The sequence below is a fragment of the Sminthopsis crassicaudata genome, chromosome 6, assembly GCF_048593235.1.
Source record: "Sminthopsis crassicaudata isolate SCR6 chromosome 6, ASM4859323v1, whole genome shotgun sequence".
In the NCBI taxonomy this organism is placed as follows: domain Eukaryota; kingdom Metazoa; phylum Chordata; class Mammalia; order Dasyuromorphia; family Dasyuridae; genus Sminthopsis; species Sminthopsis crassicaudata.
In genome coordinates this window covers 59,595,687-59,610,893 of record NC_133622.1, presented here as the reverse complement: position 1 = coordinate 59,610,893, position 15,207 = coordinate 59,595,687, and positions in this window count along the sequence as shown.

The following is a 15,207-nucleotide window of genomic DNA, read 5'->3' as shown; positions in this document are numbered from 1 at the left end:
TTTTCTTACAATATTTTAAAGTTATTTGGAGGGGTGTTGGCAGAAATCACCTGGGTCACTGCCTTTGCCCTGTAATCTTGGTTCCATCTCTCTTAGCTATAACATTAAAATTTTCCATTATTTTTAAGAAAAAACAAATATGGATTGAATTCCTATTAGGTACCACATTATCCAGGAGATAGAGACCACTTTTCCATCTAGCTTTTTAGCCTTTTTTCATACTACACTATTTACCACACATTTTATATAATAGTTAAAGAATATTTTCTTCTCCCTAACTTGTCCTGCATTTTTCTGTCTCTCTATCTCTGTCTGCTGTCCTTCATCTTCCCTCTTTGCTTTCTAAATTCCTACTTCTCCTTTTAAGTATAACTCTCCCTTTCCCTATTAATGATATTCATTCTTCAGATTTCTAGTGACTGGAATGTTCCAGGTTTTGCAGTCATACAACAATGAAATCCTTAATAGTTGTTTGGTAAATTTAATTGATCAGAAAGCATTGAAGATCATTCAAGCATAAATTTAGTGATAATATTCTTGAGTTGTAAAATATCAAGACAAGGAAATAAATGATAGGAATGACTTTGTGAATAGTAGAACAGAAATAAATTAATGTTTAGAGCACACTAAGGTATGATAATACTTAGAGAAAAGCAATCTAGTCAGTTATATGATGATTAAATTCAGCAAAGATTTATTAAGCAACAATTTCAGGCTTAACACTAAGAAAAATAATTAAAGAAAATATTCCCTCTCAGGATTTCATAATCCACTTTGCAGGGGAAACAAATAACAAATAAAAGAAATATCAAATTAAGACAGCACAGGGTTAACTATAAAAATGAATAGTATAAAAGGACTTGATTTTTTTTTTAATTGAAAGATCCAAATGGTCAGAAGTGAACAGAAAAGAACTCAGGGAGGAGATATCAGGCCTGAAAGGACTGATCTCATTTGGTTAAGCAAAGAGGAGCAAAAAAGACATTTTAAGAAAGAATTAACACCATGAGGAAAAGGACAGAGAAGAACAAATCATTATTTGTTCATGTTAGCAGTGAGAAGATTGAGTTGGATAAAGAATCTGGTTCATATAGAAAAATTATATATAAGATTCAGAAAGTCATAAGGTGCCATATTATGGGAGAAATTCCAGGTTTCATACTATAAGAACTAATATATCATCAACATGAGAGGTTCAATAGAAGGGATGTTTTGGGAAAATTACTTTGACTATGAGGAGTATGCTATATGGAAAAAAAAAATCTAAGTGTCATCATGGATTGTGGGGATAAACAAAGATATGAAAACAAAGCTCTCCTTCCATTCCTTGGGCAAAACCGGGTGCATGTGACTCACTTATGTGTGACTTTGTTCACTAAAGAGTAAAGAAGATGTAATCAAATTAGAGAAATCTAGAGAAATGATATCTCTAGTAAGCAATTAAAACTTGTGTTATCACAGAATGCCCATTTGAAAGATATCTTCATAAGGTCAGTATGAGGCTAGAATATGGACATTTGTACAATGATGATTTAAATGGATAAGCTAAACAATGACTTTTTTGACTAATTCTAAAACAGTGAATCTTCAAATCTTCAGAGATATGGTGGCAAGATAATAAAAAATAATACTTTGTGGATTGCATATAAAACTCATTTATATAACATACTTCTGAAAGAAGGTGAAAATTTAAGTGGTTTGAAGAAAATATACATAGATGAAAACTAAATTAATGCTAAATAATTGATTCAACTTAACAAATACTTATTAAATTAAAATACCATGTAAATAGTAACATGTTTAGTATGAGGAGTGCAAAACTGAAATAAAATAAAACTCTATTTTGAAGAAAATACACTCATAGGAAAGCGTAAAATGTATACATAAATGTGGTATGAGGTAAATTGAGAAAGAAGAAAACTGGGATAGGGAGGAAGACAAAAAAGAAAATAGAGAAAGTTTTACAGTAGTATCACCATTTTGAAAATGATATCAGGAGCAATGAAAGTCACAAAAAGTCTTTTACTGCCAATGTCAAATGTAGAAGACTGGGTAATGTGTACCACTGGTTTGCTGGATCATGACATTTCTGATATCCCTATGTGTCTTTGAAAAGTAATGGACAAAATGAACATTTGCATTTCAAATTCTATTTTCTCACTGGAACTCATTACATGTTCTGATAGTTATAAAAAATTGGCCCCTACCCTTAATAAAAGTCACATTTAAGAATTCTAATGTTCACTTTAAAATGCAATATATAATGGTAGTATAAAATCTTTCATGCACATAATTTTCCCATACAGTTTCAAAATTAATTTAGAAAAATGGATAATCAAGGCACATAGTACTACCTACTCAGTCAAAAGCCTTTATAGATTAAAATAGACCTTACTCTAGATAAGTATCATCCTTCTGGTAGTTATTACTTGTTTCATAGAATTTGAATGTTCAAGCAGCCCCTTTGGATATTTTAATCCAATAGAGGACATGAAATCATTTTTATCTAGATTACAAATTATGATGTAGCTTAAGCAATCAGTTTGTTTCTAGATGATTGATGCTTCTAAAGATGACCACTAATCACTGTAGATTAAAGTATCCTTTGAATCATCAGTTTAACTTGCTAAACCTGTCAAACAGATTTTAAATTTAGCCAAAACATACCACTCACCAACATTTCCTAACAGATTTTAACTATTATGTTTAGCAAAATTATACCTGGAATAACAACTTTGATTTAATTGATGCTTTCAGATCATTGCAATTTCTATGTATTTCAATAGTTCAACAGTTGAGCAATCCTTCTCATACGAATTTGAATCCCAAGTCAAGCCATATCACCTCATTTTGTATAATTCTTCCTATGTTCTTCTAGATGTCCCCAAAATAAGAGATTTCTGAAACATTTTACCTGTTATATTTCATTAGTTCAACAGTTGACCTATAATCACTTGCTCTCACAATATGATTGCCTGCTGCCTTTTCTAATCATACAATTCTTTAATGAATTTTATACACTAAATTATATTTACACTCATACTACCTGCTTTTATTGACCTTTTGGTGACACATAAATTTAATACTTGTTGTGTTCTGATATTCAGGATTTATTTTTGGAAAAGCTAGAAAGTTACAATACGAAAAAGATGATAGAAACTAGACAATTTAAAAATCGTTAGGAAAAATTATTTGACTTCAACCATCTATATTGAGATTTTCAAACTGATATTGCCTAATTTTCCCCATCACAGTAGAATAGATATTTCCTGATGTCAGAAACAATTTCATTTTTTTTAAAATTTCTTTACTTGTAGTCCCTGGCATATAACTTTTCCTATAAGGTCATTTTCAACAATATCTTTGTAACCCCATTTGGGATGCTGTTTTTGTTTTTTTCAATCACAATACTAAAGTGGTTTGCTACTTCCTTCTTAGCTCATTTTACAAATGAGGAAATTGAGACAAACAGGGTTAATTGACTTACCCAAGGTCACACACTAGTAATAGTGTGAGGATACATTTGAACTGAAATCTTCCTAACTATAGACATGGTGCTCTATCTACTATATCACATAGATGCCCCAGCATATTGTATGTATATTTACACATACACATACAATTTTCTATTGAATTAAGTTTAAATGAATACAAGCACTGAACTAGTTTCATGACTGTGAAATCAATGTTTTATGAATTATATTAATTGTCTAATTGTTAGAAAAAATATTATTTGCTTTGTTCAAATCATAGTGATCATCTTTCATATTTTTCCTATGAAATTCTGATTATGTAGTGAAATATTATCCTTAGGAATTGATTGTCACCTTAAAATTTGAATCATATGCCACATAGCTTGGTTTAAAAAAGCATTTCCAAAGTAGGATCTCTTTCTGAGACAAAGTTACTATGAAAGCATTAACATATATTGAATAAGATACCTAAAGCAGTGAGGTTGTATTATCTACTTTTGAATGTAACCATGTGGAAATCATGGTGATTATAGTAATTAGAAGTAAATTAATATACTGAAGCATAAATTAAATCTCTCATCTTTATTACAGCAAAGTCTAAGTCTTCTGTATATTAATGAAGCTCTGCATTAGTTGCTGGTTTATGAAGGCAGTATAAAATTAAAATCAACTTTTACATTTTGAGGAAATGGTCAAGTATAAATACCCAAGGACTACACAAGGATAATGGCATTATTTTTTAAATTGAAATTAGCTTAAGAACTCAGACTGAGGAGGTAGTCTGGAAATAAAGAGTGGTGGTCTTACTCATTAATTCAATTAATTGGGGCAAGGCCCTTAGTGAAACACTAATCTATAACATCTATTGTACATTGTATACATATATCTGTTATGATTATTATTTCATTTTTTCAAAGAAAGTGAGTTTGAAAAAATCCTAGGATTCATTAGTGTTCTGTGGATTATTAAGCAGTCATAAAATAACTTTTTTTGTTTAAAGAATTAAAATATTGGGATATAAGCTCATCTTCACTAGGGTCTTTGGAAGCCTCTTTTAACTAGAGTAGCAGAAAGGATAACACATACGTCATTATTTATTCTATTCCTCACATGACTGATTTATTCTTCTAGGTCTCTATATTTTGAAGTTTTTCATTCCAAATAATTTAGAAATGATAAAATTCTAATGTGGGCGATATCTATTAAAATTGTTATTATTAATTTTGGCAAGACAATTTTTTTTTCTTCTAGAAAGCAAGGATAAGAATTTTGTCTGTGATAATGCCATAGTTTTAGTACAGTTTGAATTCTTAATACGGTTTCTTGAATTCTCAAGAATATCTTGAGATTGCTGTTATTAGTATAAGCATTATCTCATTCATATTTTTCAGTGGATCTGAGAAAGAAATTATTCTGAGATTCTACCCTGTGAATATTCCTTTTTATTTAATATCTTGTGGATTTGCACAAGTGGAATTCAATATCTAGGTGTTTTTTTTTTTTTAATTAAACAAAAGTTTTGGCACATGAGATCAGTTTGGTAGGATTATAGAATTATAGTATTATAGAGAGCATTTTATGATAAGTTGATATTATTTGTAAGATTTTACTAATGCTGGTGTTTGATAATGATAATCAGAAATCTATTGAACAAAGATTCATCATTATTTTTTGTCTCTATCAAGGATTCATATCATGCTTACACAGGAATGGGAGAGTCTGTTTTGGAGTAGAGTTTTGAAGGATACATTTGATTAAATCAAATACCTTTAAAATAGATCAACAATCAAGAAACGATAGCATTCAGAATTGTCTAAATCTTTTATTTAATTACATAACAGTTAATTGTAGTTTACTGTGGGGAATTATTTGTAAAATTCAGCCTAATTATTTCTGATATTTTCATTAATGGTTCCTATAATATAGAGATAGAAAGTAAGCATATTGTTTGGCAAATGTTAATATCTTCTTGAAGAGTAATATCTAAATAAAATAGAATGGCTTCATATTGACTTAGAAAATTAGATACATTGACTTCCTTGACCCTAAGACTGATCTGTTCTTAGTGCTAAGGATCTATGTAAGCCAGTAATATTCAATATGATTAAAAGATGCCAATGTTCCAATGAATTATGGGGTCCTAACAAAACCCATGTTGTTTTGAACTCCTTATCTGTGCTCCTATATTTCATTAATGATCCACTGCCACCATCAGAATTCATGATCTACAAAAGAGACAACTTCTCTAAAGTGTATCAGTGAATTACTTACTTAATACTGATATTGGGTCTGCACATAATTGATTGTAGTTGTTATTGTTTTTCAGAGATTGTCTTGGTGCACAGACTGCCTGTAGGTGTCAATAGAATGCTGGATTTAGATTCAGGAAGATCGAGATTCCCATCATTACGCTTACATTTGGTAGCTGTGTGACCATTGGCACATTATTGAAGTTCTAGGTGCTTTAGATTACTCATCTGTATCATGAAAATAATAAGAATATATGTACTAACTTAAAGAGTATAAGATATTTTAAAAAGCTTAAATATTAGTTATTTAAATATATGTTAAAAAGTATATATTTAAAAAATATCTCCCCAATCCACAAGCCCCAATTTATATTGAAGTAGATAGTAGCAGCATCAGGCCCTCAAGGTAGTGAATAGGTAAAATAAAGTAAATAGATATAAAACATGATATGTTCGGCTTATGCTTAATGAAGCTTGAGAGAATAATATACTAATATAGCTGAACCTCCTACCATACAAAATTCTGATTATGATCTGTCTTGATGTTTGATTATCAAATGCCCAAACAGGAAGACTCATATAGTTAAACCATTTCTCCCTATCTGAAAACCTCTCAATGAATTAGATGAATGACATTTATGATTTACATGTCATAAAGACACTAAATATGTTCTTTTGTACCTTATGTTTAACAAAAACCCGGAAGTTCTATTTTTTCTTCTAATTGCCCCACTACCGGTGTCTCCCAAAAATTCTCCAGAAAATTCTGACACTGTTTTGTGTAGATAATAGACAAGAAAACTTTGTTCTATATATCTTGGATTTTAAGATCAATCAAAAAACTCTTATGATGTACTTTTATATGCCAGATATTATTTTAGGTTCTGAGAAATGCAAAAAGAGGCAAAACGACAACAAAAACAGTTCCTCCCTTTGAGGATCTTCTAATCTAATCGCTTTGGAGGCACAGATCAAAGGAAACTAATAGAGTTTAGAAGGTGAAATCTGGAAAAATTGAAGATAAGCATTTTTTCTGACTGGTCACAATAATATCCAAATTAATGAATATCAACCTCCACTCCCATTAGTAATTATGAGTTGAGGTGAAAAGAATGTCAGGGACAAGATTGGGAGGGGCACCTAGAAGAAGGGTATTGTCATCACCTTGATAATACCATCAAGTGCACATCAAGTTCAGACAATTCTCCTCTTTCTCCCAAGCACCATTAATCACATAGTTGAATAAGAAACATCAATTCATCCTGGTCATTAAATGCCAAGGGTAATAATAAGGATGACATTTATGGAGTAATTTACATTTTGCCAAGTGTTTTACCTACATTATAACATCTGAGACTCACAACAACCCTGTGAAATAAATATCACAAGTACTATACTTTCCATATGAAGAAACTAGAGTAAAGAGAGTAAGTCAACAATCACACAGCTAGTAAAGATTAGAGGAGGGTTTTAAACCAAGATTTTTCTGAGATCAATAATTGCTAGGATTTACATAACTTTTTAAGATATAGAGAGTGCTTTATCTGATTTCTTATTTGGGTCTCACAAATTTTTTAATAGATTTTGTTCTATCGTTATCTCCATTTTATAGATAAGAAAGTTGAGACCAAGAGAACTTAAATGACTTGTTGAGAGTCTCAGAGTTTGCAAGAATCTGACATAGGATTTGAACTCAGATCTTCTGATCTTAAACCTAATACTTTCAACATTAAACCCCCCAGTTGTCATCATCATCATATTCAATACTATACCTTCATAGAAATATTATAGGAAAGAAAATAATTGGAAAAGGTGGATTTATGGTAAGCAGAGAAGCTAATATCATAACATATATCAGCCAATCTGAGACCATTAGCCTCTATGTCAGGTCTTTCATTTCTTAATTGTGCTGACCAAATTGTTGGACCATGTGTATCCAAGCTCAGACATAATTTCATGCTGATTTGATAGATTGATATGCTGTTGGTTATTCTGTCATAACTGGCTGATTTCCCTGTTTCATTCATACCTCTTATTAAACAAAAGTCAGTATTGTCTCTGGGGTTCGGTCACTAACAATTGATTAACAAAGCTTTTTCTTTGGCTTAGAATTTTAAAATGATGTAATTCAAATCAGTTTAACAGGATATCACCATTAAGCTTCCACTGATACCATTAATACAAAACTGCTCATATATGACAGTCTGTCCATGGTAGCCTATACTAACTTCTATGATCTTATGCAAGCACCTTAACAAGCATGATACAGTGGAAATCTCATAGGATTTATAATTCAGAAACACAGGTTCAAATCTAGCCTCTCCTACTTGACTTAATATGATGGCAGCCAACTCACCCAAATTCTCTGAATGTTAGTATAATATGAAACAAAAAAAAAAAGATGATAATGTTTTTACTTCTTCACAGGTATGATGTGAGAAGAATTCTTTTTGAGTATTAAAGTCCTGCTGGAATATGTCAACATAATAATAATTCATGGACAATAATCACAACCAATACAATCCAAGGTCAGGCAGTGGAAAGAGTTTTGGATTCATGTCATCCCAGATCTGCTATTAACTATTTATGTGACTTGTACTGAGTAAAATCTAGTGGCTTCTAATTACTGCTTGGACTAAATATAAACTCCCCAGGTTGGTATCTAAAACTGTTCACAACCTGGCTCTAACTTACCTCTTTGGCCTTATGACACATGCATTTCCTCTCTAGTCCTTTAGATCTAGTCTTCTTCCTATTTCTCATTCTGCTTTCCTGGGTTTTTTCGTTTGAATTCATCCCTGTCTAGAGTAGTCTCCATCCTCACTCTCACTTCTTAGAATTTTTCCTTTCCTTCAAATCTCAGTTCTACTTGCTATAAAAAACTACTTCCTGGTGCTTCTCATGTACTACTGCAAATGCCTTAAATCTCCTTTTGTCCATTTTGTAGGTATCTATCTATATACATATTGTCTCTTCAGCTAGATTACAAATTCTTTATTAACAAGGATTATTTGATTTTTGCCATTTTAATCCAAGCATCTGGTACAGTGCACACACATACACACACATACACACATATGTTTCTATGTATGTATATAGTTTTTTTTAAAAATCATTGAATTATAAAGGAATTAATTCTATTGAAATTGTTTTATAAATGTGTACAAGTACATAGATAATATTAATCACACCATATAAAAGATAAATTTTATATGATACATATAGCCACATTGACATAATATATAAATAAATTATATTAATCACATAAAATTTGATCACATTGAATATATACACATTAAATACAATCCATATTTATATATCTAACATGATCAATTAAATATATACATATTCATTATTATATATTTGCATGTGATTAATGTGATATATTTATATGTATACATCCACATATAAAATTCATTTCAATATAATTCATTTACATTATAATTCAATATACTATTTATATGCTTAAAATTATTCAAAGAAAAATTCATGAATTCAGTATACTGCTTAAAAGATTAATAAATTAAAATAAAAGCTCGAATATTTGTATATTACATTACCACAAGCCACTTTAAAAGATAATCATCATCACAATCATCACTACTATCACTAGTATTATTACTACTAATTTTTATAGCCCTTATTTTCTCATTTGATCTTTAAAACAAAGTCTTTGAGGTGGGTAATGTGATAATGATCTGTTTTACATTTCAGGAAACTGAGGTTAAGGCAGTTTAAATAGCTTGTACAGCATTACACAACTAGTGTCTTAGTCTGGAATTGAATTTGCATCTTCCATAATTCGACTATCTCTTCCCTCTCCACTTTGTCACCTAGATTTCTGTGAAGCATCCATCAGAGATGGGATAAACTGCAGAAAAGAGCACTACTTAGGAGACATAATTATGAAGACAAAAAAGAAATAAATACTTGAACTCCAAAGGTCCCAGTAGAATTGGATAATAGGCATTTGTGACAGTAGAAACACAGACCATGGGTATAACTAAATGAAAACTGGTTATGAATCCCAGATATTATGTGTGCTTTTGGGAAAGTTATCCAAAGTCACTTTAATACCCAGACTATACAAATAGGCAATATTGATATAAGTGAATATTAAATAATCAAGTGATTCTTGTGTCATGAAAGAAAGAGAAATATCAGTGCAGGTATTCTGAAAAATTAACTGTGATAGCATGCATAGTGCCATGATGAAGACTTTGGATCAATCAGCTAACTCTTATAGCCTCTGTTGTGATATGAATGATACTTGTCCTATATAGCTGGATGGAATCTTCAAGGTCATTTGAAAGCTGAAGAAACAGAAAGGGAGGCTCAATGATATGCCCCAAAGACATCTAATATTAATTGACATTAATTGGCCAGGATTCTAATATAATTCCTCTCATCTCAAATCCAGTACTTTGCCTCTAAATTATCTTAGAGATGCTCATGGTCCTGACTATCAGGACATTATTTTAGCAAAGCTTAAGATTCAAAAAGGCAGAAATTTCTGAAAGAATATCTAGATGATCACTGATAGTTAGGTACCTCAATGTATAGAGCATCAATCCTGGAGACAGGAGAACTTGAGTTCAAATCACACTTAATATTTGTGTGACCACGGGCAAGTTCCTTAAACATCTAGCCTCAATTCCTCAATGTTAAATGATCTAGAGAAAGAAATGCCAAACTACTCCAATCAATATCTTTGCAAAAAAAAAAAAAAAAAAAAAGCAATCCTCCAAATGGGATCATGAAGAATTGGACAGGAATGAGACAATTCACCAAACAACAACAATAAAAAGTAGTCAACATAAGTACCACATATCTGATGACTGCCCTGAGAACCTGTACAAATTTAGACAGTATCAGTGCCTAAGGCGCTGACAGACCTAATTCAGCAAGCAACCATTAAATACTTAGACATTTATTGGTTGGTCATGAATAAGCTAATTATTTTGATTAAAATGAGCACTAACTCCTGCCTTCTCACATTCTGAATTGAACTGTCTATAAATCATTATGGAAGCTCAGAGAAGTTAATTTTAAATATCTTTTGCCTTCTCCCTGGACATAGTCCAGATGCTGAACTTGCAGTATGGGACTTTTCTCTGAAAGCTCAGAAGCCCTAGTGATGAAGGGAGTACTTAAAATGTCCACATTTGGGACTAGAGGCTTTCAGAATATCCACTTTTAGGGCTTACCCTGGGAAAATTCTATTGATACTGGAAAACACACACACACACAGACACACACACACACACACACACACACACACAACAAAAGTAATTTTCCTTCTTTTTTACCAACACGCTCTTTGTTTCAAGGAGAAATGTTACGATAAGATCACTTTAGAATGAGAAGGTAGTGGAATAAATATGAACTACTTTTTTAAAAAGTGGTCTATGCCCAATTTTGAAGCCTCTCACTTATTTAGATATTAACAAAGGCCTGTCCATGTACCAAATCCATGTACCCCAAGTAGGGAGTCTGGTGGGATGATTGTAGCAGGGATTCTAATCTTGTTAATTACTAACATAAACTGAGGAATTACAACATTACTACAAAAATAACAATATTGATATCTAATTGCCAACCCCACCTGAATCCTTGATAGGTGGAAGGATTAAAGTACAAGTGGCTTGATGAGATATTAATAGATGACAAGTTTCCCTCTTCTGGACACACAATATTGAGAAGAAGAAAAAATCCAAGCCAAAAGCATCCTTTGAAAACTTCTATATTCTAATTTCATTTGAGTTTGAAGCTTTTGCTTTTGTTTGAAAACAATTCCCTTCAAGCCAACTCAACAAGTATTTAGTGAGGATCTATGCTCATTTAAACAGTATTTAAATAAATCTAGCTCTGATGTAAGTTAATTTAGGATATATTTATAGCATTACATTGCTATTTACTCCTTAATTTCTTTATATTTGTTCTCTTGTTTGTTTTGCAAATGACTATTAAATTATTTCTATGTTTATGGCTGAATTTCAGGATTGAATTATACAAAGGAGATGATGTGCTTAAGAACAGAGAGATGAAATAACCTCATTAAACAAGATGGGCTGAATCTGCTCAAGGAAAAATTGGAATAGGTTTTTGAACCACTGACTCTAGGATCATCAGTTCGTATTTTAAGGTATATTCCTCATAAGAACAATTTTTGCTAAGTAGAACAAATATTATTAACACACCTTCCCCATTTTATGTTAAAAAAAAAAAAAACTGAGGCTGTAAATAGTGATTCTCCTCATGATCACATAGCTAGTACATTTCTGGTGCCAAAATAGAAGCCAAAACTCAAGCTCCAATTCTAGCACTCTTGTCCACAATGCCACAATCCCTCTATAAATTATCTTGTTGAAAATATCTCATCTGTGATTTGAGAAAACCTTGCTGTACAACAGCCAGCAACAATGATATCTCAACAACAGAATATGAAAATAAACACTATTATCTAGCCAAAATGAGGTTGGCCAGAGTTACCAAATGTTTTTGTGGTCATCTCTAAACCCTCTATATTACATATAGCTCAGGTAAAAATATCACACCCTGTATGTTGCATAAACAAATTAATTCAGTATTGATTCACTAATAGCAATGCATAATTCAAGCAAGTGATGTTCCAAGGCTAACTTGCTATTTTGTGTGAGTGTCTGTGTGTGCGTATTTCCATAGATCATAGAAAGCTATGGTTAATGTTAAATGATGATACCCGGAATTGAAGACTTTCCCAAATACTGTGAGAATTCAAAGCAAAGCAATCAATGAACTGTACACTACCCCCTATTAGTTGTTGAAAAGTAGAGAAATAAAGGAGCAAATCATTTTCAAAAACTATGTGTATCTTCCTCATCTTTTACTCTCTTAATCTTGTGATATTTTATTTTTTGAAAAGTAAAATTTGTGAGAAGATGGCAGAGTAGGAGAGAAAATTCCAATCTCTCTAGATAAACCCCCACAAACTAAACAAAATTAGTAAACAAAAATGCACAGTAAAGGACCAAAAAAAAACCCAAATAGGACTTGGGGGGGATCCTGGGCAAGTTGGATGCAAAGGTCACCTCAGGAGAAATCACAGAAACTTTTAATTCCAAGACAGCATGGGGATTTGGGGGTCTTGAGTCCTGAGGGAATTAGTTGATTAGGAGTATAAGCCATAGGGTGCTAAGAGAGACTAGTCCCTGGGCACATGCTTATTGAGTGCAGAAGCAGTGGGGTAGGTATAGTGAAATTCTTGGTTTCCCAGGAGAACTGAAGAAAAACGAGCTCAGAGGAGTCATCCCCCTATCCTAGGACTATAGGTGATTACATTTTAAAAAAAGAGCATGCAAAGGAGAAAGAATTCAACCATAAAAAATTACTGTGAGAATAAGGAAGATCAGGGTTCACATTCAGAGGATACAAAAGTAAAAGAAAAGCCTCTCCTACCCCAAAGATTGCTTGCCACCAAAAAATAATTTATAGGAAAACTTAAGAGACTTTAAAAATCAAGTAAGAGATGTTGAGGAAAAAACTAAAAAAATCCAAGAAAAACCAAGAAGATTACTGAAAGAAAGTCAAGAAAATGACTCAAGATTAAAATTGGGCAAAGGGAAGCCTGTGAAGTTATTTTAAAACCAAGAAATAATAAAATAAAATGTAAAAAAAAATTGAAGAGAATGTGAGACATTTCATAAGAAAAACAACAAACCTGGAGAACATATGATGAAAAATAAAAATAATTGGACTACCTGGAAAACTGTGACTGAAAAAGGAACTTAGGTGCAATAATATAAGAAACAATCAAAGGAAATTGTAATGAAATTAAAACAAGAAGAGAAAGTAAAAATAGAAAGAAATTCACTAATAACAACCTCAAGGATATCCTATAAGGAACATCATTGATAAAGTTTGAAGCCTCCAGATCAAAGAATATTTTACAAAAAATAAAAAAAAAATTAAAAAAATTAAAAAATATAATTCAAATATGTTACAGTTACAAATAGAGTCTCACAAGAGACCGAAAATACTGAAATATTATATAGACAATCAAAAGAAACTGCGTTTTGACTGAAAATATCATGTCCAGCAAAATGGGGCATTTCAGAGTTTCTAGAATTTTGTGTCAAACAAACCTGTACTTAATAGAAAATTTAACATTGAAGAGCCAAAGTCAAAAAGTTATTTCAAAGGATTCAAGAAAAACAAACTGTTTAAGTTTTTAGTGTGAAAATATCAACTATATATTTAAGATTGTTATTAGCAATTATCTAAAAAAAAGTCCAAAGAAAGATTGGGGTAGATCTGGGTATGATGTGATTATATAAAACAAAACCCTGTAGGAAAAGCTAAAAACATAGGCTATCAAAATGAGATATAAGAGCAAGAACTGACTCAGAGGAATTAGATAGGGGAAGAGAACTAGTATTTTTGAAATTCTATTTACATCAGCAATGGGCTAAAGAGGGGAATAATACATATGCATATATATGCATACCTATAAACACATATATACATATATAATATACACATATATACATTTATGCCTATATATGTATACATATACATATATATATTTATATATACATACATACATTATATGTATGTGTGTGTGTGTGTGTGTGTGTGTGTGTGTGTATGCTAGAAAAGGTAGAACATCCTCCAAAATTCATACAGTAACAATAAGGAGAGGGAATAAGATAAGGTGGCATATAGAAGGATGTGTAGATAAATGAGAAAGGGATACAGAGAGAGGGAAAGAGTGGATGGAGAGAATAACACAAGGATTCTTAGGGTAGATATGAAACTAAAGGCAAGTTAATGGGTAAAAATAAAGATAAAGTAGAGTTAGCAGAGATAGGAATCAAGAAATAATGTGTTTATATGTATACATGTATATACACATATGTGTGTGGATATCTGTGGATATATAGTGTGTATATATATATACATATGTATATATATATACATATATATATATGTACATACATATATGTTTAATTATAGCATGCTTGGGGAAAATTGGAAGGAAGAAAGGGGAAAAAAGAATAAAGTAAAAAGTGCCCAGCAGAGAACTAAAAATTAAAAAAACAAAAAACTACAAGCAAAGAAAAGATAGATCATTCTGGATACAAATGTGTTTTATTATTATACATGCTTTCTTGATTTAATATTTTTTAATCAAAGTTATTTCTATGCCTTATTTTTTGATGAGGCATTATCACATTGATCTTTTTTATTACTATACTATCCAACAAAATATTAAATTTGTACCAGTAAAATCAATTAGTATTAACATATATTGGATTGAGTAGATAAATGTTTCTCACCCACATATACATTACCATTTTTGTGTGTTCTGATTAATAAAAGACAAATTCATGCAAAATTCATAACAAATTCATAGTTTCAAATATTTTTCCATCAACATATACTAATTCTACAAATCCTATGTTGTAAGTAGGTAAAGAAAGTCATGGTTTTTATATTACAAGGAA